This window comes from Saccopteryx bilineata, chromosome 4 (genome assembly GCF_036850765.1).
Source record: "Saccopteryx bilineata isolate mSacBil1 chromosome 4, mSacBil1_pri_phased_curated, whole genome shotgun sequence".
Classification (NCBI taxonomy): domain Eukaryota; kingdom Metazoa; phylum Chordata; class Mammalia; order Chiroptera; family Emballonuridae; genus Saccopteryx; species Saccopteryx bilineata.
Genome location: NC_089493.1, coordinates 109,995,313 through 110,019,163, shown reverse-complemented (window position 1 = coordinate 110,019,163; position 23,851 = coordinate 109,995,313). Strand labels below are relative to the sequence as shown.

General features: G+C 40.8%; 1 protein-coding gene across 5 annotated transcripts in view; it reads left to right on the top strand.

The window, feature by feature from the left end:
- SLC25A21 (solute carrier family 25 member 21) overlaps nt 1-23,851 on the top strand; it is a 567,550-nt gene that overhangs the window by 354,774 nt on the left and 188,925 nt on the right. The window lies entirely within an intron of this gene.

The following is a 23,851-nucleotide window of genomic DNA, read 5'->3' as shown; positions in this document are numbered from 1 at the left end:
TATCTTGATTCCACATTTTCTGTGTGGGATATGTTTCCAGTGCCCAGCTTCCAATCTCTATAAATCCATCTTCTTCCTGTCCCCACCGTTAAGTGCAGTCCCTGTCTCATTCAGATTCTAGCTGTATTCACTCAAGGAAAACAGCCCTGTTGTTGTCCGCCTCTGCTATACCAGCAATGTCCCAGGATGTGGAGATCTCAGGATTTCCACATATTGGTCGCCACCAGCCCCGGTTCTGGCACAGCCCTAATTAGCTACAGAGCTCTCCAAACTGGTGTCAGTTGTCCCCTTTCTTCCCAGTTTATGGAGGGAGGGTATCTTAGCATCAGCATTTCAGTGAGGTTGACCCCTAAGCCCCACTAGCAGAACTAGCAGGCTCCAAAAACCCTCTCTTCTTCCAAGTCATGTCTGAGCAGCCAGGACTGCAGCCTGAGCTGAGATCCAGATCAGGACTGGCCTGACTGCTTTGGAATCAAAGAATGAAGTCCGGGTAGAAACAATATACAGAAGGACAAGCTCAAGAGAAGGAGAGCAAACAAAGTCAGCAGTTCCTGGTTAGGGTCATAAAGCTCCTACTTCCTTTACGGACCAACAATAAACAGAGTCAGTCACCAATCAGTAAACATTCCTCTCCACATGAGTAGGATTTGTGTTCAAAGACACCAGATTGGATGCCGCCTTCCCTACCTTGCTTTTTTCTTCCCCCAAGAAACCTTTTTTTTTTTTTTTTTTTTTTTTTAAGGTTAACCACAGTTTCTCGACCTCAGCTCTGTTGACACTTGGGCTGGTAAATTCTCTGTTGTGGTCTGTCCTGGGCTTTGTAGAATGTTTTAGCAACATCCATTGCCTCTACTCACCAAATGCCAGTAGTACCTTCTCCTAGTGTGATAACCAGAAGTCTCCAGACATTGTCAAATACTCTTTGGGGGATAAAATCACACTCCACCCTTGTTGAGAACTACTGAGTTAAGCAAAGAAATGAATGCATTGGTCTCATTTATAACAGTCATACGTACTGATATGACAAATATCACAAATACCAGTGAGTCATCAGATTAAGATATGATCCAGAAGACATGGTACCATGTTTCAGGAGTTGCTCCACAGTTGGGAGGTCTGTAATTCTCAAACTCTAGTGTATGTCACATTCATCTGGAGGTCTGGTTTAAACACAGGTAGTTGGGGCTGTGGAGGTGGGGCAGGGCAGGCCAATAATTTGCATTTCTGACAAGGTGATGTTGATACTGGTGTTTCCAAAACACTACTGGGCTAGACCTTTCTAGATTGACACTTGACCTACCAATGGTGAGGAGGAAGCTATATTATTTTAAGCCTTCTGTGTGTCTATATCTTCCTCTTCATTGCCCACCATCCAGGGTCATTTGGCCTCTTTTTCCCAGGAGTCCCTTGACAGTGCCTCCCCTTTTGACATCATATTCTCTTTGAGAGATATCCCAAACTTTTCTCAATTACTTTGCTTCAATAAAACTGTTTGGCTGTTTGATCCTTAGGACCATTTTTTGCTTCTTTTTTAAAAAAGATTTATTCAGAAAATTAAATTTAATGATATGACATTGATCAATAAGAGTACATAGGTTTCAGGGAAATATTTCTATAGCATTTGAACTGTTGATTGTGTTGTGTGCCTATCACTCAAAGTCAAGTCATTTTCCATCACTGTATATTTGTCCCTCTATACTTCCCCCTCACCCTGGCAACCCTCCACCCCCTAACAACCACTTCACTTTTATCTACATCCATGAGCCTCAGTTTTATATCCCACCTATGTGTGAAATTATATAGTTCTTAGCTTTTTCTGATCTACTTGTTTCACTTAGTTTAATGTTCTCAAGGTCCATAAATGCAATATGTCATCATTTCTTATAGCTGAGTAGTATCCCATTGTATATATGTACCACATCTTCTTTATCCAGTCCTCTATTGAAGGATACTTTGATTGTTTCCAAGTCTTGGCCACTGTGAATAATGCTGTGATGAATGTGGGGGTACATGTGACTTTGAGTATCAATGTTTTTGAGTTTTGGGGGTATATACCCAGTAGAGGGATTGCTGGGTCAGATGGTAGTTCTATCCTTAATTTTTTGAGGAACCACCATACTTTTCTCCGTAATTGCTTTAGCAGTTTACATCCCCACCAGCAGTGAGGGTTCCTTTTTCTTTACAGCCTCTCTCACACTTGTTACCTGTCTCAATGACAATAGCCAATCTAATTTGACTACACCTTGTCCTCCTGCACAAAAATTAATTCAAAATGGATCAAAGACCTAAATATAAGATCTGAAACAGGCCCTGGCTGGTTGGCTCAGCAGTAGTGTCAGCTCAGTGTGTGGAAGTCCCAGGTTCAGTTCCCAGTTCTCTCTCTCTCTCTCTCTCTCTTTCTCTCTCTTTCTCTCTCATATTCTCTCCTATAGCATGGCTCCAATGGTTGAGCAAGCTGGCCCCAGGGCACTGAGGATGGTTCCATGGCCTCACCTCAGGTGCTAAAATAGCTCTGTTGATGAGCAGCAAACCAATGGCCCCAGATAGGCATAGCATCGCCTGGTAAAGGCTTGCTGTGGGTCCCACTTGGGGCACATATGGGAGTCTGTCTCTCTGCCTCCATGCCTCTTAATAAAATAAAATAAAGTAAAATAGAAATGAAATATCCAAAAAAATAAATTACATAGAAGAAAACATAGGTACTAAACTCATGGACCCTGACTAGGATCCACCCTGCAAGCTCTCCATAGGGCAATGCTTGCCCATCTGGGGCTGCCACTTTATTGCTTGGCAACCGACCTATTTCAGCACTTGAGGTGAGGCCATGGAGCCCTCCTCAGTGCCCAGAGCCAAATTGCTTGAACAATTCGAGCCATGGCTGCAGGAAGGAAAGAGAGAAAAAAAGAGGGAGAGAGAAGGAGGAAGAGGGAAGGAAAAGCAGATGGTCACTTCTCCTGTGTGCCCAGACTGGGAATCAAACCTGAGATTTCCACACACCAGGCTGACACTCTACCACTGAGCCAACCGGCCAAGGCCCACATTTTCTGCTTTTGAATTAACCCATGCCTAAGCATCAGAAAGTACTAATGGGCACCCAGTCTCTGCGCACTTGTTAATCCTCCTTAGATTTAACAAAACAAACTATGAAATCATAGAATACTGAGGGGATGGCTTGCCCAGTACAGGAAAACATGTTTTATCATTGACATTTTGTCATAATTACTAAGAAATGGTGATAATAAAAAGCAATCCAAAGTTTATGATTTTTTATAAATTCTTTATAGACAACACACCCCCGTATTGCTTGCACCTCAAGCAAACCACTATCACCACTTTCCCTTGGTAGTTTTCAAAGATGGACAAATGCCTCCTCTGCCTCATACCCTATAAAATTACAAAAGAGATCATCCCCTTCCTATACTACAGGTTTCTGTACACTGTAGGTTTCTTAACAGGTGCTTGACTGAACACTGTGACTATCTATGTTCCTCCTTTATTGATGAGATCACATCCAGACTCCTTGGTATGACATCTGAGGAATTTTGAGCAGGACACCACTCTATGATTTTCAGAATCCACTAACTCAGATGCAGCTACATTCTACCTGCATTAGACTATCATTTATTATTTTTCAAACACAACCTGTAACTACACATAATGGTGATAGTAACAATAATTAAACAATTAGCAACTACCTTATGGAGCATTTGCTATGTGCTATGTATATTTATTTATTAGGTTGTCTATTTTAATCCTTCCAGCAAGCCCATGAAAGAAGCACTATTATTATCCCCATTTTACAGATGAGGAACATGGAACTTAGAGTCAAGAAATGATGTAAAGGAGACAGCCAGGATTCAAATCTAGGCAGTCTAACTTTATCCACTGGACTTTTCTGGGTTGGTACTTGACCTGCCAATAGTGAGGTAGGTACAGATGAGGCAGCTGAAGTGTTTTCAGCCCTCTTCTTCCCATCTCTTTCTGTGTTAAGCACTCTATACACCAGGGGTCCCCAAACTTTTTACACAGGGGGCCAGTTCATTGTCCCTCAGACCATTGGAGTGCCAGACTATAAAAAAAAAACTATGAACAAATCCCTATGCACATTGCATAAATCTTATTTTAAAGTAAAAAAACAAAATGGGAACAAATACAATATTTAAAATAAAAAAACAAGTAAATTTAAATCAACAAACTGACCAGTATTTCAATGGGAACTATGGGCCTGCTTTTGGTTAATGAAATGGTCAATGTTCTGTTCCATATTTGTCACTGCTAGCTGTAACAAGTGATATGACGCGCTTCCGGAGCCGTGACGCGTGCGTCCTGCGTCACCAGAAGTAGTACTGTACTTGAGCGATGCCGTGCTTTGCGGCGCCGCCACATACAGTACTCCAGGAGCACAGAATGCGGTCATCTCTCACTGACCACCAATGAAAGAGGTGCCCCTTCCGGAAGTGCGGTGGGGGCCGGATAAATGGCCTCAGGGGGCCGCATGTGGCCCGCGGGCCATAGTTTGGGGACCCCTGCTATACACTATTTGTATTTGCAAAGATTACTCTCATCCAGCTTCTGCTTGGGGACGTTCTCCCATCATTCAAGATACAACTCAAATATGACTACTTCTGTGATTCCTCTTCTACATCTCCAGGTTCAATTAACCCTTCTTTCCTCTGACACTGAATAAAACTGTGTCTGTGTGTGTCTATAATGAATATAATATGTATGTTTCCCACCATAACGTTATTAGAGTTTTGTAGTCCCCTCTGTGAAAATATAAGATCATGTCACATTTATATTATAGTTATTCCTAGCATCTAGTACCGTTTGTCTTACCAATAGATATTATATAAGTGCTAATCAAAGGAATGAATAAATGAAAGGAATGCTGTATCTCAACTTCAAATATTGCTTTTGCTTTAAATGATCACAGGTCACATCAATTTACCATGATTGTCAAACATGAGTTGAAATGAACACTTGTACCTGTACTACTGGTTTCTAGAGTTTGAAAGATTTTCACTCACAATATATGGACTGTGTTCTCTAATCCAAGTGGAACAAAAGCACAAGATGCATAATGCAGCAGGGTTTGTTCAGGGGTCTCAGAGGACACCTAAGACCTCTGAAAAATAGGGTGTTGGCTGATAAAAGTCCCAGGGATCAGACCTTTAAAAAGTGGTGGCATTTGTCACTGGTCCAGCAAAATCAGGAGTATACAAGCTGGAGCAACTGCAGCCGTCAAAGCGCATTTCCCTGTATAACCGATTATTTAGTCGAGTAAAATGCACAGTTGCATGTCCAAATGGGCAGAGCAGGAGCTTCTCAGGAGTGAGATAGCAGTCCGGCCCCACACAGGAACTGAGTGTGATGACCTGGGCCGGGAGCAACAGTTCTAGGAGTTGAGGGAATCAGGCTGGTCCTGGTGCTGCTTCGCAAATTAGGAAGTGATTTCTAGAAGTTTGAAATGAATGCTCAGATGTAAAAAACAGTGTGCCCTAGCCACACCATACTTTAGAGAGGGCTAAGTGTTTGTGCATAAGAGGTTGACAAACTGAAATAGGGTTGTGTTCTGTTGGGGAGTGTTCAGACAATCGGCTGTGAAATTGTTCTACTTGAGCACAGTTTCCACTGAGACAGCGTCTCGCGTTTTGCAATTTTAGGGTTGTCCTTGGGAGAGTTCAATGGAAGCAGAACCCTGCCAAAACATTTATCTGGAATATATGATTCATATTTTATCATTACCATTTTCAAGCAAACGATTTAATCATACTATTTCCTGCTGAATAATTGTTTTGGTTGTAGAGCCAAATTCTTTTGTAATATTCTGTTTTATTTTGGCTACTGAAACAATCTTACAGTGTAAGTACTTTATAGCACTCCTGATTTTCACAATAAGAATTTATTGTCAGAATTTATTAGCAGGGATATATGTTCTAACAGATTTACAATTTTTTTTTCCAGTGCATGGAAGCAATTTGATCCTGTTTCATGTTTATGATATTCATTATATTTATATTCAGTCTATTGGGTTTCAATGTAAAATTTAAGGAGTGTTTCCTGTATGGTTTTTAAATATATATGTAAAACTGAATATGCTGAGCTGTGTATTTGTCTTGGAAATATTAGAGTGACAATTTTCTTATCCAAGATTTTATGTATTATGCCTAACACATGATAGTAGACTCCCAAAGAGTACAATCACTATGTTCTTCACACACAAACAAAAGAGCCAATAAGAATTTATTAGTGTATGTGAAGGTACACTTTTATTTTCCTAAGTTTTTATATCTTGTGAAAATTGCATATTTCATGTAATATTTGAATTCTGGGCACTCTAAATGAGCCCAATTCAGTTATATAATGCTAAGACCTCTAATAGTACTTCAGCTGTTATAGACACATAATGCAAAGAAATTGCATTGACATTTTAATATGCTGTCACTTTAGGATACACCATGAAGTGTGAACAGAGCACAGGGCGCTTTATGCAGGTGTGTCTAATTGTTAGGGTTTTTTTTTTTTCCTAAATAGTAATGGTATAGTTAATAAAAGATGTAGAATTGCGGAAGAGTGTTTCCTTGCTAAAGCAAATGAACCAGGTTCACTTTTACTGGCTGGTGGAAACAGATTGGATCTTATCATGGTTTTTGTTTTGCTCTGTGCAGATGGTTTGCTTGGTAGATTCTTCCTGTTCCATACAATAGAAGAAAGGATACATAGCATGCTCATTTGGATAGCAGTGAGTGTATTTCCAGTACTTTTTTGGCTTTGAATTAAAGTCTGCAACTGCAAAAATAATCCTAAATTTGGGGGAGGTAGATCTATTTTTTTTTAAATTATGTAACAGTGTTTTCATTAACTCTTCCAAATGTTTAATATGCTTGGTATCCTTCCAGAGTACCATGTTCATTATTTAGGAATTAGGGAAATCTCCATAAAGTAGCTGATCTGTCCCAGGAAAAGACTGTTTTTGGATGTGGTCATCATGTTGGCAAGCAAGCGAGCAAACGAACATCAGTATATATAAAGCAACCCTTCGTGGGGTTCTGGGGATTAACAGCTCAGAGAAGACTCTTAGCTGCTCATTTGGAGGACACACATTCAAATGTAAGTCTCTCTCTCTCTCTCTCTTTTTTAAATAGGAGATACAATATTTTGAATGCCTAAATATTATGTCGTTAAAAATAATGATTTTCATAACTTTTCCTAGTCCCCATTTTTAATCTAGTTTATAAGTTTATTTTATAATCATCCATATTTAGCTGATTAATTCTCCTGACATAGGATTGAGCATTTTGTTACCAAACAAATTATATTATTCATAAAAAAATAGTTTGCCTTATCCCAAACTAACAGGTGTCCCTGTTCCTTGATGTGACATGGTTTAGAACTCTGGAGTACTCCAAGGTGACTTACTTTTCTGGGTTCTTAAATTCTTGCTGCTTGATTATAGAAACTCATGGGTATCACCTTGTTAGGCAGGCTCCAGTTAGGTAAAGGAATTCTGATCAATTTGCTCAGAATTGTCTCCAGCTGTGCGGGTTTCCGTCCTCGGTGGAACAGAAGCTGACCAAACTCTCCCTTAATTGCTTGCCTCTTTTTCTTCAGCCACTGAAATTAGGTGTGATTGGGCCCTAACAAATCATGTGACACATATGGCCCCCAGGTTATTTTACATACTTTATTTTGTGCATAGTAAAGAGTAAGTTTAATAAACGATTAAAGACTCCAGCCTCTGTCAGCTTGTTCATAATTAGACAATGTTCCTTTAAATAAATTTACCACACAATTTTCAACACTGTAACATAAAATCTTAAGTTGTATCTCTTATTTACAAAGGACTATAGAGTGTCACAATCTTCACCATTTCCACCGTTTCCACTGAGGAAGAATCAGTGGAGAAAACAGAATTTTCTGTCACCTGCCAAGTACTCTGCATACTCCCTGTGTTATGCATCAACTCTGAATTTCTAGCAGTGAATGCAGAAGTTCCATGGAGCATAATCAAGTCCAAAATATTGCTTCCTAAATAGATGCTGAATCCCTACTCTCCTTTTAGGCGGAAAGGTGCTGAAATCTATTCAGAGATTTTAGGAAGCTTCCGTGCCCTGTGCTTATGGTGCTATGAAGTGCCTGGGGAGAACCGGTAATGTGGAGAAATTTATATGTTATAACAAAGCAATCAACTATCATTCATTTTTCCAGTGTGGTTACAAGGTGCCCTGGTGAACATTATTTTTGAGGGATTGAAAGAAAAGGTAGACAACTCTGAGTTCTGAGTGAGTAGCCTTCTGTGATCAGAAGCCTTTTTCTTAAGAGAAACTGTTGACAAAGGTTTTTATTTTCATCTTCTTCAAATGCTGGTAAGCTAAGTATGGAAGGAATTTTAGTTTTAGAGCAATACAGGCCTGGGTTTGAGTCTTGACTCTATGACTAACAGCATGAATCGACCAATTACTTAACTCATCCCAGGTTTTCTAATCTGTAGAAGAGAGATCATGATATTCACCTAATGGAACTTGTATTAGATCCTATGATGTGTGTAAAAGGCCATGCAATTTCTGGCAAAGAGTCAGTCATTGGTGGCAATCATTACATCTCTTCAAATACAGATTGGTATGGTTGGAAGCACACATGAATATCTTGTTTGCTTTCTAAGCCAGGAAGTAAGGATAACATCTGTTTAGGTAAAGTTCAGGCTCCTCGCCGATCTTCGGGGCTCAGGCCACCCCTTTTCCTTGGGATAAAGTCCACGGTCCTCAGCTGTGTCCGCTGTCGGGCCTTTGTCACATCTGGCCTTCGCATGCTTTTCTCTCCTCTTCTCCCGTCATTTTCCCTGTTGTACTCTGTGCCCCCAAAATGGTTTTTTTGTTTTGCTCTGTCCTCTTCCTCTGCCCACACTGCTTTCTCTGAGTGGAACAGTCTTCTCCCTTCACCTTATCACCGTATTCCTCTAGTCATCCCCTTGGCTAATTCCTCATCCTTTAGGTCTTTGCTTACCCATCACTTCCTCTGGAAGGCCCTCTTTCTCTCATCTGTTAGGGTCATGGATCCACCTGCTACTGTGTGCTCCCTCATGTTCCCTTCTCACAGCACTTCAGTATGCAAAGTATTGCCAATTACATGTTTATGTACCTATATCTACCTGAAACTGAAGGTTCTGTGGCTATAGGACATACACGTCATTCACTTGGACCAGAGACTGGCACAGAACTGGAGAACAATAAAGATATGAATTAATGGGAAAATTAATTAATTAAACAGTAAATTAACAAGTAACTGGAAGTAAGTGCAACTTGAGAAAAAAAGTATAAGCCCTTGATTACGAGAAATGAACTCAGCAAGATAACAGATCATAAGGATTCTGTCCTAGTCTGGCATGAATTAGAGCAGCAGATAAGCCCTGGTAACTGACTTGTAGGATCCACCAGTGATGTAGATAGACTGTCCCAAATATTAGCACAGTCCCAAACTTTGGAAATGTTCTTTCTTTTTTTTACTTTGTATCTCTTGGAGTTATTAGATGAGGTTTTGTACATGACAGACTATCCAGAAACTTCCATTTCATTAAATTGATATAAAAGAACCAAGTTCTCGCTTCTCCCTCAGGGATGGTATTGGTAAAATAAGTTACTTCACCTGGAGTTAGATTGTTTTGACTTACTTGCAGACCAGTAGTGATAGTTTTTGCTTGTTGTAAAACATAGATGAGCCCCTTTTATCACTGTTATTTCCTTAATGTCTGATTTGTTACATCAGGCTGTCATTTCAAAAATGTATAATTCATCCCCTGGCAGTCCAAAAGAGCCATGCTTTAAAACTAAATGTACTTATTATGAAACTGTCTTATAAAACTATCCCCTAAAGTCCTCCCCGTACCAAATGAAAGGGGTACAAATGCAGACGGGTTGGCGGAGGCAGGGAGAAGCAAGAGGAGACCTGTCCAGGGAGGTCGTGGAGTAGCCCACACAAGCTCATCTTCCCATATTTTATCTCTACAGTTTATTTCAATGTTACATTACACTTTGTAATGTATCAACTTTTGTATTTATCCCAAGTATTACAATAAATTAGGAGCGCCAAGAATATTCACAGTATTGATTTTACAACTTTGTCAGTTCCCTACTTTCCTTAGTTGGAAAAGCATGAAATTAAGAAAGAGTTTTAGGGGTTTAGCGTGATTACCTGGGCCTGAACTAACAGGGAAAGAAATGAAAATTTAGAATTGGATCAAGTTAAAGTCCTTTCAAAAATCCCAAATGGAGATAACAACAAAACACACACACACGCACACGCACGCACACACACGCACACACGAGTGGATTTGAGCACATGGGATTCCAGACAGCCTGATTTGATTCAATTTCACTATTGTTTGTTGGTCTCTTAATACTTGAAAAAAGGAAAGAGGGTCTGCTTCACCCCACTATGCTCTGGTCAACTATCAAGGAAGCCATTACCAAAATAAGAAACGTAATTTGAAATATAGAACTGCTTTTCTTAGACAAAGAACTAGTACTGATTCCATTCACAGGGATTCCATTCACAGGGATCTTTTGTAAGCAAGAGAAATCTGTTGATTGTTTGAGGATAAGAATGCCTTGACTGCATTTCTACCAAGAGTAGATGAGACCCTGCTCTGGGCCAACTTCCGTTTTGGGGAATTGCATTCCTTAGACTCGAGTGCTGCGAGGAGCCCGTGGAGACCCCGCGTCCTCCCTCTGTTCCGTCCCTGTGGCAGAATGCTGCTGACAGCTGTTGGACAGCTGAGGCAATTCACCTCCAAAGTTGCATAATTTGGAAAGGGCTTTGGGATCCATTTGGTTGAAAGGTTGTTAATTATGATGATTTATTGACACTGGGAATGAATCTGGGTCTTGACAGTATGGAGAATGTACTTAATGTCTAATTCTTTTGCTTGTCCCACTGCTAAGTCCCTGAGTACCAGAAAAAAAATTCTAATCTCTTTGTGCCTTATGAATAGGGTCCACAGTTGCATAAAACAGAATCTCACTGACCTTGTGAGGTGGGGGATAGCTTAAAAAGGAGAACATTGCTTATTAACAGTACATTATGATTATCTCAGTTTCTAGTGGTTTTCTGCACCTCGTCTTTCAACTTTGACACCCTGCTCTTCTCTCTTCCCCTTTGCACGTGGCTGCTAGGAATGTCTCTGTCTGTCCTTCAGTTCACACTGCCCTTTTCACGGGTTAGCCTTTAACACCTCTTCCTTGAGGCCCGCCTCCACTATTGGTCCATATTCAGACTTAACCTTTGTATTGCTTCCAGACATATCTTCCTAAAGCAAACAAACAAAAAAAGAACTAAAGCAAAAATCTGAATGTTTCATTCACCTTTATACCTGAAAACATTCTATTAAAAAAAAATTAGCATTTTTGCAAAGCCACAGACAGACCTTGTCCTGGCTCCAGTGTTTTCCAGCTCCTAGCTGTCTAATCCTGTGCACACTCTGCTTCCACCACAGTGACCTTCTCACCTTTCCTCAAACATGCATGCCCTTCTCAAATTCTGGGAGCCTTTACACATAAAAACCCACCTCCTGGAGGGTCCTCTTTTACCTTCTCTGTCTGGAAAACACCTACTCATCTTTCAGCGCTCCTCAAATGTCACCTCCTCTGTTCAGTTCTCCCAAGTAGAATAAGATGATTGTGGCATTTCTTACATTGCATGACATTCTTCTGTTTCTGTATCTATTTCCTCTACTACATTATATTTTACAAAGATGGGGCCTAGGCTGTACTCATTTTAGTCTCCTCAGTAGACAAGGTAAATACTAATAAACGAACTAATAAATGTTAGATTCAGTTACTACCTAATAACCTGGCTTTAAGTTCTAGACATTGCAAAATGTATAAATCCAATGGCTGTGTATTTGAATGAAATGATCAGATTTACCTGAAAAAATATTTATAAACATCTGTTTATGCATTCATCCATGCATCTGTTCATTCACTCCCAGACATCATGGTATACACATTCCTTAACCAAAACTCTTGTACACTCCTGGTGGGAATGTAAAATGGTACAGCTGCTTTGGAAAACAGTGTGGAAGCTATTCAAAATTTAAAAATAGAACTACTGTATGACCCAGAAGTCCTATTTCTAGTTATAGTATATCCAAACAAAATTAAATCCAGATCTCAAAAAGATATCAGCACTCTCATTTTCATTGTAGATTTTGATTATAGCTTCACTCACAAAAGCCAAGATTTGGAAACAACTGAGATGTCTACCAACAGATAAATAGAAAAAGAAAATGAGTATTATTCATAGCATTAAAATGAAGGAGATCCTGCCAATTATACCTCAATAAAATTGGTTTAAAAAAACTCTTGAGGACAGAGATGTTTTAGAATTCAGAAATGTTATATTTTATAAAAGTAACATAGTGGACTTACTTATTATGTATATTACAAATACCCAATTAGGGTCTGGGGTATCACTCCATAATCCTTCACAGTAATTCTGACCCTAAACATAAGCACATTCACACTGAATGTAATACAAATTACACATAACTTCACTTCTGGTTCAGGTAAGGTTTTCCCACCAAATGAGTTTGCCACAAACTTGGGGGGAAATTATGGTTTTTGGATGTTTTGAGTGTCTGGATTTGGGAACTGTGGAAAAGGATTAGGACCTGTGTGTGTATTTGCCTATTTATTTTTTCTCTTCCTTAAAGTGTAACCTCATTGGGGTCATAGACTTTGTCTTGTTCACTTGTATCAGTAGAACTGTGTCTGACATTTACTATGAACTCAATAAATTTCTGTTGAATGTTTAGATAATAGAAGGATACATGGATATATGAATTAACAGAAGCCTGGCTTAGCCTGATTAGAGGTGGCACAGTTGATAGAGCATCATCAAGTTCGAAATCCAAGGTCTCCAGCTTGAGCACAGGCCCTCCAGCTTGAGCGCGGGGTCACAGGCTTGAGCAAAGGATCATCAACGTGATCCCAAGGTCGCTGCTGCATCGAGGCCAAAGGTCACTGGCTTGGAGCCCAAGATTGCTGGCTTGAATTTAAGGTCGCTGGATTGAGCAAGGGGTCACTGGCTCAGCTTGAGCCCCCCAGTCAAGACACATATGAGAAGCAATCAATAAACAACTAAAGTAACACAACTATAAGTTGATGCTTCTCTCCCCCTTTCTGTCTGTCCCTATCTCTTTCTTTCTCTCTCTCTCACATGTGTGCTCTCTCCCAAAATAAATAAATAATAAATAAATAGTCTGGTTTAATGTAGAGAGAATCCAAATAATGGAGCCTATCTTGTGTTCCTAAGCATGGGGTTTTTTTCATGGACTGTAAGTTCTTAGGGATCTGAAGCACTTTGTTTTGATCATGTCTTGCTCTCTGATGCTTTATATAGTTTAGTAAGTGTTGTCTGTGTATAAGGAATTATAAATTCCTTTTATAACTAGAAAGTAGTAGTTTGAATTTTTTGAGAATATTGAAATTCCTTCTAGAAAGTTCCCTAAGTTGCAAAAAAACAGAGTAATGTGCTTTGGGTTTAAAAGTAAACACTATCAGTCACTCTTCACTGGAGCTCTGGGTATAAAAGGAGCAAATAAATATTCTAATCACCATGTTTTAGAAATATATTGCTTTACACTCCAGTTTACTGTCCATGTCCAGTGCTGAACTATAAACTTTTATTTCCCTCATACAAACCCCCAAACATTTATCACATTAAAAATGAATCGTCTGTTACGTTCCAACCATAAACTGAATATAAACAGAGGCAGGAATTATGATCTCTGGAAAACTGGAGAAGCGCCGGTGTGCGATCACAATATTTCACCCCATAAATCTTCAAATCCATATTTACATTGAATTCCCAGACTTGCCCAGACTTGTCAAAAGAATGTCTAAAATCCTACCTGATTTTTTTGTTTACAAGAATAGGTGGAAGCCCATAGCAAGTCCTATTTGTCAAAAGAGGAGTTTGAGGCAAATCTAGTTATTTAGCCATCAATTGAATCATATTCTTCTACAAAAGTTTTATTTAAAGTAGTTCAACTTGAGACACTTTTCAGTATGGAAAACTTCTCTGCATTCCTGAAAATCCCAGCGCCTCATACATGGCTTGGCACATTTCACATTTCTCTTATGTGTAAGAGAGAGCACTTTTAGAATATGATTTGACTTATGGCATATCTAACTTTCTGTACTAGTTAACTAGAGTATAATTTCTACTATATTTTAAAGTGAATCTCAAGGATGTAAGGTTTGCATTCATCCATGTAAAAATTGTACTTGATCTTTGTGTTTTTCTATATGTTTTCTTTCATGTACTATGAAAATGATGTCTACTTTTTTCAGAAATCCATCCATTTATGTTGCTATTCTAGGCAATTAGGATAGTCAGATTTTAAAATTAATATAAAACAAACCCATGCTTTATTCCCTGGGAGAAGTGAATTTTTCCAGGGTCAGCTTTAGTTAAATTGTTAGCTTGCCTCACACACATACGCTCCTCGTAAGATGGAGAAGCTACTTTGCAGGCTGGCTTTGTACCATGTTTACATGATTACAATAGGTCAAATCTGACATGGCGTTGAAAGAAAGTTCCTTTTGCAGCTAATTAATTAAATGCCGCACAAAGCATGCCATCACCTAATAAAAACATCAGCTTGTGAGAAATGTTTACTGCCCTTTTCAAAAACTTCCCCTTGGATTTGGGCATATGGAATATTACATTTCATGTACAGCTCTGGCTTCCCGTGCAGCTTTCAAACGCTTGCTGTGTCCCAGCCAACGGGGAGATTCTGTAAGGAAATTATTAGCCCTTGGCTAGGCTCTCAGGCTCATGATTCAAAATGACCAGCATTCATTAAACTTTATTACTGAGCTGCGTGAAGTTCTTTGGATTAGGAGACGGCATGACCCTCTGTCCAGATTTTTGAATGGTGCTGAAGCTTTTCATTAACCTGGAAGCCTTCTATTTACATGGTTCACAGCCTGGTCTCAGCTCACTTGGAGGTAACAAAGGGTGTCCGGACAGGAGGGCAGTGGGGGTCCCACTTCTCTAAGACTTCCATCTGACTCTGATCAGGTCAGCATTCTAACTCCTGCCTCATTAGCTAAAATAAAATGGGACTGATTGAGTAGTCAGGGATCATAGTTCAGATTAGGCTTCATCTCTTGCTCACGCCATCTCTGGGTAGCACAGTTTTTATGGGACCGAGTCTGCTGGGTCCTCCCCCAGTGTGCTGGCGGCCATGCTGGCACCCCGTGTGCCAGCGGCTGGAAGGGCACCTGGAAGGACACTGAGTGAGGCTGTGCCCACATAGTATCTGGAGCAGGAGCAATTAATTCTCCTTGACAGAAAACTTGCCCTGAACGAAAAAACACTTATTTCTGTAATGAAATGGGAATTATAAGTTAAGTGTGATATGTTCTTAAAGCGTGACAAGAAAGTAAGTACTGAATAAATTTTTACTAACCTGATTAATGCTTGATTCAAATACTAATAAGTTAGGTACTTTTGAAACAGCTGACTTATTTAGTACTGCAGAGTATTAAAATCTGTAGCTCTGCTCACCTCTAATGGGACAGACTGCCTTAGTATGCCTCCTCACATGATTTGTGGAAAGAACGCACCATCATCTATGTACTATTTTTATCAAAAGTTTTTCTGTTGAACCTGGAAAATTGTAAGGAACCGATGATCAGTCAAATTCAAATTGTGACACATTCCATAAACAACTGGACTGTATTCTTCAAAAAGGTCAGTGTCTTGAAAGACCAAATAAAAGGTCAGGGAGCTCTCTTACGTTAAGGGATGGATACTAAAGAGACACGGCAATTAAATGTAATCTCTGGCACTGAGCACAATAAACAAACACAAACTACAAAGGGCATTATTAGGAATATTGGGGCAGTTTGAATATGGATTGAATATTAGATAATATTATTGCACCCATGCTGAATTTTGCAAATGAATTTGCTTCTGTTAGAGAATGTCCTTATTCTCAGGAGATGGATACTGAAGTATTTAGGGCTGAAGTATCCTGATGTCTTCAACTTAATATCAAGCTATTCAGCAAAATATGCATGTTTTACACACACACACACAGAGTGAAAGAGAGGGAGAAAAAAATGTGTGGCAAAATGTTAAGAACCAGTGACTCTAGATGAGTTCTACCAAGGAGACTCATAATATTTACCTCATGGAACTGTTTTAATCATTAAATTAAAATGACAGAGACAAAGTGAATAGCACACTGCTTAGCTAAATGTGCCCATGGGGCTAACAGTGAATTCTGACAGCTCCCCCTTCCTTGGGTAAGCCACGGAGTTCTTTCATACAATATCCTACCTAATTAGCTTCTCAGGTTGAATTGACAGCTATTGTGAATATTCTTACTTGACACATGAATTTTTTTAAGCAAGAATTTCTGTGTAGTATTTATTAGCCAGGCTCCAGTCCATATGGTGCCAAACATGTCCCCTAGCAAGTTGTTTCCTCTTCACATTCAGGGCCAGTCACCTGAGAATAATGGGTCCTGGCGCCTCTTGTGCCCTGGCCCCACCTCTTCCTGTCCCCACGCCCAGGTTTCTGTTCCTGGAGCATTGCAACGGGACTGCCATGTAGGTGCGACCCCTCATACTCCCTGTTTGTAAATCTCACTTTATTCATTTCCTGCTTATAACAAAGATTGTGATTTCCTCCTCACTTCATGCCACCTTACACTCCAGCCACTTTTTCCCTTATTGGCACCAGTGTAAGTTAGGTATTGTGTTTAGCTGTAAATAATGGAGAGTCCTCCTTTCCAAATAAATCAGGAATGTAACCCTTTGATTTCACCTGGGACCCAGACTCCTTCTACCTTCTGCCTTCTCTGTTCTTCATCTCTGGTTCCCATCCTTTTGCAAAGTCACTTCATAGTGCAAAATGGCTGCCAGGGCTCCGCCTGCAGGTCCAGCCTCCAGGCAAAAGGAATATGCTTCCCAGCTGAGTCAGCCACCTTCAAAGTAAGCTCCTGAGAGCCTCACCTAATAATTTCTGCCAGCACCTCACCAAGTTGCATGGAAGATTAAGAATTGTAGTCTTTCCTTGGGCATATTGTTGCCCCAAATAAAATTAGGAAGAAGAGGAGAAAGAACATTGTCTAGGCAACTAGCAATCTGGCACTCCAGCATCTGCCAGTATATGATTGGATCTGATATTTGAGTATAGATTATAGGCTGAGGGGGAAGGCATACAAAATAGGACACATCTCCCCTGGAAACTTATACCTTATTCAAGGAAGCAAACATGTAGAAAAATTAGAGGAAATTTTGTCACTAATTTAAATGAAACTTAGAGAAGAGAAATGGAGGGGGGCGGGGCTTAGTCAGGGTTTCTGGCTATGCATAAGATTTCTTTTTTATTTTTTTAAAAGATTTTATTTATTGATTTTAGAGATAGGTTAGAGAGAGAGAGAAAGGTGGCGGGAGGAGTGGGAAGCATTTACTTAGTAGAAGCATTTACTGAGAAGAAGTAGTTGCTTCTCATTTATGCCATGACCAGGCAAGCCCAGGGTTTCAAACTGGTGACCTCAGCATTCCAGGTTGAGGCTTTATTCACAGCACCGCCACAGGTCAGGCAGATTTACTTTTATACTGAATTTATTGGGATGACACTGGATAGCACAATTATACAGGTTTCGGGTGCCCAGTTCTACAACACATCTCTGTACACTGTGTTGTGTGCTCCCCCCCCCCCCAAGCAAAGTCTATCATTCCTAACAGATAGGGCAAGAGAATTGTCCAAGGAGAAGAAGCAGCACAAGTAAATTAGAGGAAATGAGTAGTCTGGGTCAGTGCCTTGGCCTCACTTAGCTGGACAGAAGAGCAGAAACTAAAATGACAGGGGGAGTGGGGATGGGCTATGGAGGATATTGATGATAAGAAATAGCATTTGATCCTGATGAGCTAGGCAATAAAGAGATATTGTAGGTTCTTGAGGAAGGTATTAGTTAGGTAAAGGTAGTATTACAGGAAGACTGTTAGTTAACAAATAAAAGTAAATAAAGAGGCTGGAATTAATAAGTGAGCATAGGTGTGAGTTAACATAGACCCTGTATTGAGAAGTCAGTGGAAACAGAGAGGAAAGGACAAACCTGGAAAAATGTTTGAAAGAAAATTTGATGATCATGCAATATAAGGAAAGGAAAAATACAGGATGATTCTGAGGTTTCTGGCCTGTGAGAAGAGTAGAGCTTTTGGGCAAAGTGGGTAGGTGTGTATCCTAGAGGACTTCATACATTTGAGAAAGAACCTTGAAGAGAGGGTAGAAGAGATATAACAGAAGTCATTAATAATTGTTATAGAAGTGAGAGCCCAAAAGTTATTACTACTGAGTTCATTGAGACTTGAGTGATGCTTTTGTGTATTTAGCTATGTGTATTTTTCAGTTAAAAGGTGTCCACTAGTTTTTTGTTTGTTTGTTTGTTTGTTTGTTTTGTATTTTTCTGAAGCTGGAAACGGGGAGAGACAGTCAGACAGACTCCCGCATGCGCCCGACCGGGATCCACCCGGCACGCCCACCAGGGGCGATGCTCTGCCCCTCTGGGGTGTCGCTCTGCCGTGACCAGAGCCACTCTAGCTCCTGGGGCAGAGGCCAAGGAGCCATCCCCAGTGCCCGGGCCATCTTTGCTCCAATGGAGCCTTGGCTGCGGGAGGGGAAGAGAGAGACAGAGATGAAGGAGGGGGAGGTGGGGGGTGGAGAAGCAAATGGGCGCTTCTCCTATGTGCCCTGGCCAGAAATCGAACCTGGATCCCCTGCACGCCAGGCCGACGCTCTACCGCTGAGCCAACCGGCCAGGGCCTCCACTAGTTTTTTTTTAAAGGATAATGTCTTCATGAGCGAGACAACTGACATTTTTGAAATCCTTGTGTACTACATATAATAGACCAACTAAGGACATCTTGATACCTTATACTTCAAGAAACTCAAGGTTTACTGTGTTGATTCTTCATAAGAAATGAGTATTTCATTTACTCAAAATTCAAAAGAGAAAAAAATTATAATTTAATTGGTGTTTGCATCACGTCAAATACATTGCCATACATAATTTCATTTCATCCCCCAATAACTTTGTCTTTAGAATCAGCACAAGCGTGTGTTGTCCTCAGTTACACAGCCAGGTGATGGAACTAGCATTCAAACTCAAAATACTAACGTCAAACCTGTCACCACCCTGTGCTGTCCCTCTGGCCGTCTTGATCTTTCCCTTCTCACTGGCTCATCAGGCAGGCTTCAAATCTAATGGAAAGTTATTCATCTTCAATTTCTGGAACTCACAGCTTAGCCTTGTGTGTTATCTATTTCTATTTTACAATATTAAGTGAGGAAATTTTTGGATAGACATTTGGTGGTTCCGAACCTAACCTAAAGAAATTGATGTTATCAAGCCATTTGAAGGACAATACATTTCCTGAAATTTCATGTAAATTAATCTGTCCAAAACAAACTGATTCGGTTTTCTCATTAATGAGGCCAGTAAGGAATTATCTCAAGTTACCCATTTGGAGAACTTTTTAAAAAATGATGTTGAAAACACTGAAATATTTGTTAGATAAAAGATAATTTCAAATAGGGGTAATATAACAGTTATTTTGCTTCAAAGTTTCAAAAGATAAAGATAAATGCATTTGTGCTTGAAATAAACTCTTCCTTTTGTTACTCATTTTAAAAGTTTGTCTCTAATTACAGAGGGATTGAATCGCCTATGTTTTTCCCAGTGACTTCTTTATTAATCATTTTTCTTTTAAAGCTCTTGTTTTTACTCTTGACTGTGACTTTAGTTCTACCCTGACATGTGACAATGAAACCTGTCAAAGAATGTTCTCCTGGAGTTAGCTCTGTGAGGCCAGTTTCCCTCTGAAAGGTCACCTCTGTGGTGCTGCTGCTGGGACAGCTAGGGCTTAAGTCACATCTTTCCCTTCAAGTCACAGCCCATTCCTCACCAGCTTTTAACCATCTCCCAGAAGTGAACTAGATTCTCTGAATCTCCAGAGGACATTTCTTTTGCATTGGAGTGTTTTTCCCAGGTGTATTTGCCATTGTTTGACTGCTTTCAAGGGCAGACAGGAATGACTTTCTGATATGTCAGATTAACTCGTCAGAGTGAAAGGGTGTCATTAGAAAATCCACCTCATAGTAGATACTCAGTGAATGGTTATTATATGCCCCCTAGTACATACAAATGCACGTGCTCTCTGTTTTGAAATTTAGTTCAAGAGATGAGTTGATGTGTTACAACCATGGGGATTTATCATATAGTGTGTCAGGATAATTTAAATAAGAGCTACTCACGGTTGACTGTAAATGCACTTTAATTGATGTCTAATAACCTTCCTATGGAAAATGGAGAATTACTGTAAGTGATCTTGGCTAAACCTCAGTGACTTCTTTAAATGATACATCAAATAAAATTATCAAATATATTTTATATAGTAATTATGTGGATTAAAGAACTTCATTTAGCTGGATGCAGTTAGGTAAATTACAGAATGCATACTCCATAGCAAGTGAGATGTTAGAAAAAACACTAACTTTGTAGCAACTTGAAATTTCCATTTAGAGATGAGTAGATGTCCTGGTATAATGTACTTAATCAACTAAAATGCTTATGAAAAGGGACAGGTGTGTTTCTTCTGTCAGCTCATGACTACTAACCAACTCGGCCCTGGAGATAAGCATCACTGTTTCATGCCACCATACACAAGAATGCTGACTCATGTGCTAAATAATATCTCCCTGATTCTGCAACCTAGACTATCAGTCCATGTAATGAAAATTGCTTCTGCCAGTGATCTTTTTCCATCTTCCAGTCTCCCTGAAATTTACTCTGTCCATCTCTAAAGTTGATTCCTCCAGACCAGGTCATCTTTTGAGGGTGTGAGGCTGTTGATGTCGCATCCTGTCCTTTACACCCCAGCCATATGACCTCAAGTGGGCTACAGCTTGGCAGGAACAGATTCTGTAAGGTCTCTATTATAGGCCTAATTTATTTAGCAAAAGCTACACAACCTCAGTATATGCCGAGTGGTCATCCAGAGGAGATGCAAGTGCCATGTGCCCCAGCATGGCTTCCTAGAGAGCCTGGCAGGGCTGTGCAGCTGCCAGCACCGGTGTCTGGGAAGGTACCATCATGTGGCTCTGCAGCTCTCCAAAAACACGCAATCAATTCAGTCTTAAGGAGGAAGGAAGGGAATCTTTATAGCTATCTAGGACCCTGTGTTTTTCAGCTAAATGCTGCATCAGCAAGCTCACACCTCACCCGGAGGAGAAGGCAGAGTGAGGGCTCCAGCAGCTCTGAGCACTCTGCCACCTCTGGCCAGCTCTGTTTCTCCCTAGCACACTTCCTAATGCCTCTGACTGAAATCCCTCCATGATCGCTCTTGGTGTTTGTGACACTAGTTTGGTTTGGTACCACAATCCTAAAAGCACTTACTTCCATCCACCTTCCATGTGGAAAGCTTTAGAACACCTGGATCTATCATCTTTTCCAGTGATTCTAGGATGACGGCTCGGTTCCCAGTGCTCATCACTGATGAGGACCTGGAGCTTGTCCGCAGACCTTGCTGCCCAGGAGTGAGCGGTGGGGATGGAAAGCTGACCCTGGGTCTCGGGACTGAAGAGCTTATTCAGTAGAAAACGGGAGGGCAAGACAGCAGCACGGCAATGAGTTCACGGTCTCGAAAGTTTCCCAGTGTGACGCAGGCAGAGTCTAGCTGTATGAGTGAGTCATGGAAGTGTAGTGTGCGAACACGTCACAGGAACAGAGAAAGCTAGGAGCTGCAAAGCCAGGACGTCTGCAGCTGCCTCCTGCTCTCTGCTCCCAGGTGCGGCCACCTCCAGGTCTCCCTAGATTTGCCACACCTCTAATCACTGCTCGCTAGCCCCATCATTTTCTCACCAGACATTTCCCCCACCCCTTCCTTTGCCCTTTACCTGACCCTTCCCGACCCTCCTCACTACCCTCTGGAAGAGGCTGCTGCTTCCTCTTCTCAACACACATAGGTTGGCATGCTTCTCACTTGCCCTGGCCATCATTCTTGATCTTCATTCAGCCTCGTTCTCTTTCCCTCCTTGATCATTTACCGACTGCCTGCTCATGGCCACATGACTTTCCAGCACTCCAGAGCCTGTTTCCCGATGACACTGTCAGGCTTCCCACCAGGCACTTAACCTCCATCCTCACAGTCCCTGCACCAGCTCTGGCTTTCTTCTCCTTGCGGGTGGGGCCTGGAAACTCACGTTCCTAATGTCAAATCTGAAATTTCCCTCGCGGTGCTCTCCCCCTGTCCCCCTCCCCATATGCTGCACCTGCTGTCTCTCCTGTTCAGGACTGCTGCCCTTTGACCCCTTCTCCTAGTCCTCCACTCCCTTGTGCCTCACCTGGCTCTCAATCTGGATGCCCTTGGCCAGCCATTTCTGTCACGTGTAATCCTAGCTGTGTTCTCTAGTCCCACAGCAATTTGACAATACTTCTAATTAATTTCCCTTTGAGTCCTCAGTCTCTTTAGGCTCCCCTTTCATTCCACAAGCCACCGGTCAGTCGTACACCCACCCATCACTGTCTGCAGGTGAACTGGCCTTCCTTTCTACTGAGGAAGTTGGGGCCATCTGACATGATTTCCTTCAAAAACCCTCTGGTCTGGCTTAAGCCTGTTGCTTCTCTTGTCTTCCTTTTTCTTTTTTTAATTTTCAATTACAGTTGATATATAATGTTATATTAGTTTCAGGTATACGACACAGTCTTTATTTTTGTTTTTAAAGAAGTATCTTGTCTCTTTTCTAAGATGGGTTCCTCCTGCTTCCACTTCTCTAGGACTGACTCTAGCTCTTCTTTCTTTTGCTTCTTCAGTTTTTTCCTTCTAATCTGATTTTCCTAACTACAAATATGCTCATCTCCCTCATCCTTTAAAAAAATATCTTCCTATTAATTCCTCTTATTATTTTCCCCTTCCCCCTTTTCTTAACTACTAAACTTTTCAATGAAGAGTACTTACTGTCCACACCTATTTTCTTTGCCACCTGCTTATTCCATACCGGGTATGCTGATCCCCACCTCCACCATTCTGCTGAAACTGCCTTCTTGAACACAGATTCATGTAGTGCTTTAGTCTAGCAGAGCATAGAGTCCAAAGCTTAGATCCCTCTGTCTTCATTACAGAATGCTTCCAAGTTAGCATCCAACACCTCTGTGTTTAAGAACTACATTTCTATTAGTCTGAGACTATCCATGAAATGCAACAAGATCGTAATGAGCCCAGTTCTAAAGCCTTCAAACTGGCAAATGAGAATGTGAATACACGGAAACATTATCCACTGTTCACAAAACAATATTTTGAAAAGAGTTGCACTGATACATCATGAGACAACTATCTTGTGCTTCGCATAAGATTTGTGGTTTGACCCAAGTTGGGTTGTAGCAAATATCAATGGATCTCCTACACATTTCACATATTCCTTCCTGCTGCTTACTATTAGCAAGTTCCAGAAGCAGCAGTTGAGCTCAGTAACAGAAGAGCTCCTTAAAAAAAGCATCCTAATTTACACTAAACACTCCTGAATTATAACTTCATACAGAGCAGGAACCGCCTATCCTGCATGTCCATTAGATTTTCTCTGCTCCAAACATTGTACAGTGGAATCAGGATATGGTCGAATGCAGAGACTGGGTTCGGTTCAGTTTGCCAACAGTAGCGGAGTGTCCACTCTGTGAAGATATTCGGTCAGACTCTAGAGGGGACACAAAGGCAAGTTGAGATGAACTCCCCGCTCTCAGGGAGCTTACAGTCAAGTAGTAGAAACAAGACAAGTACCT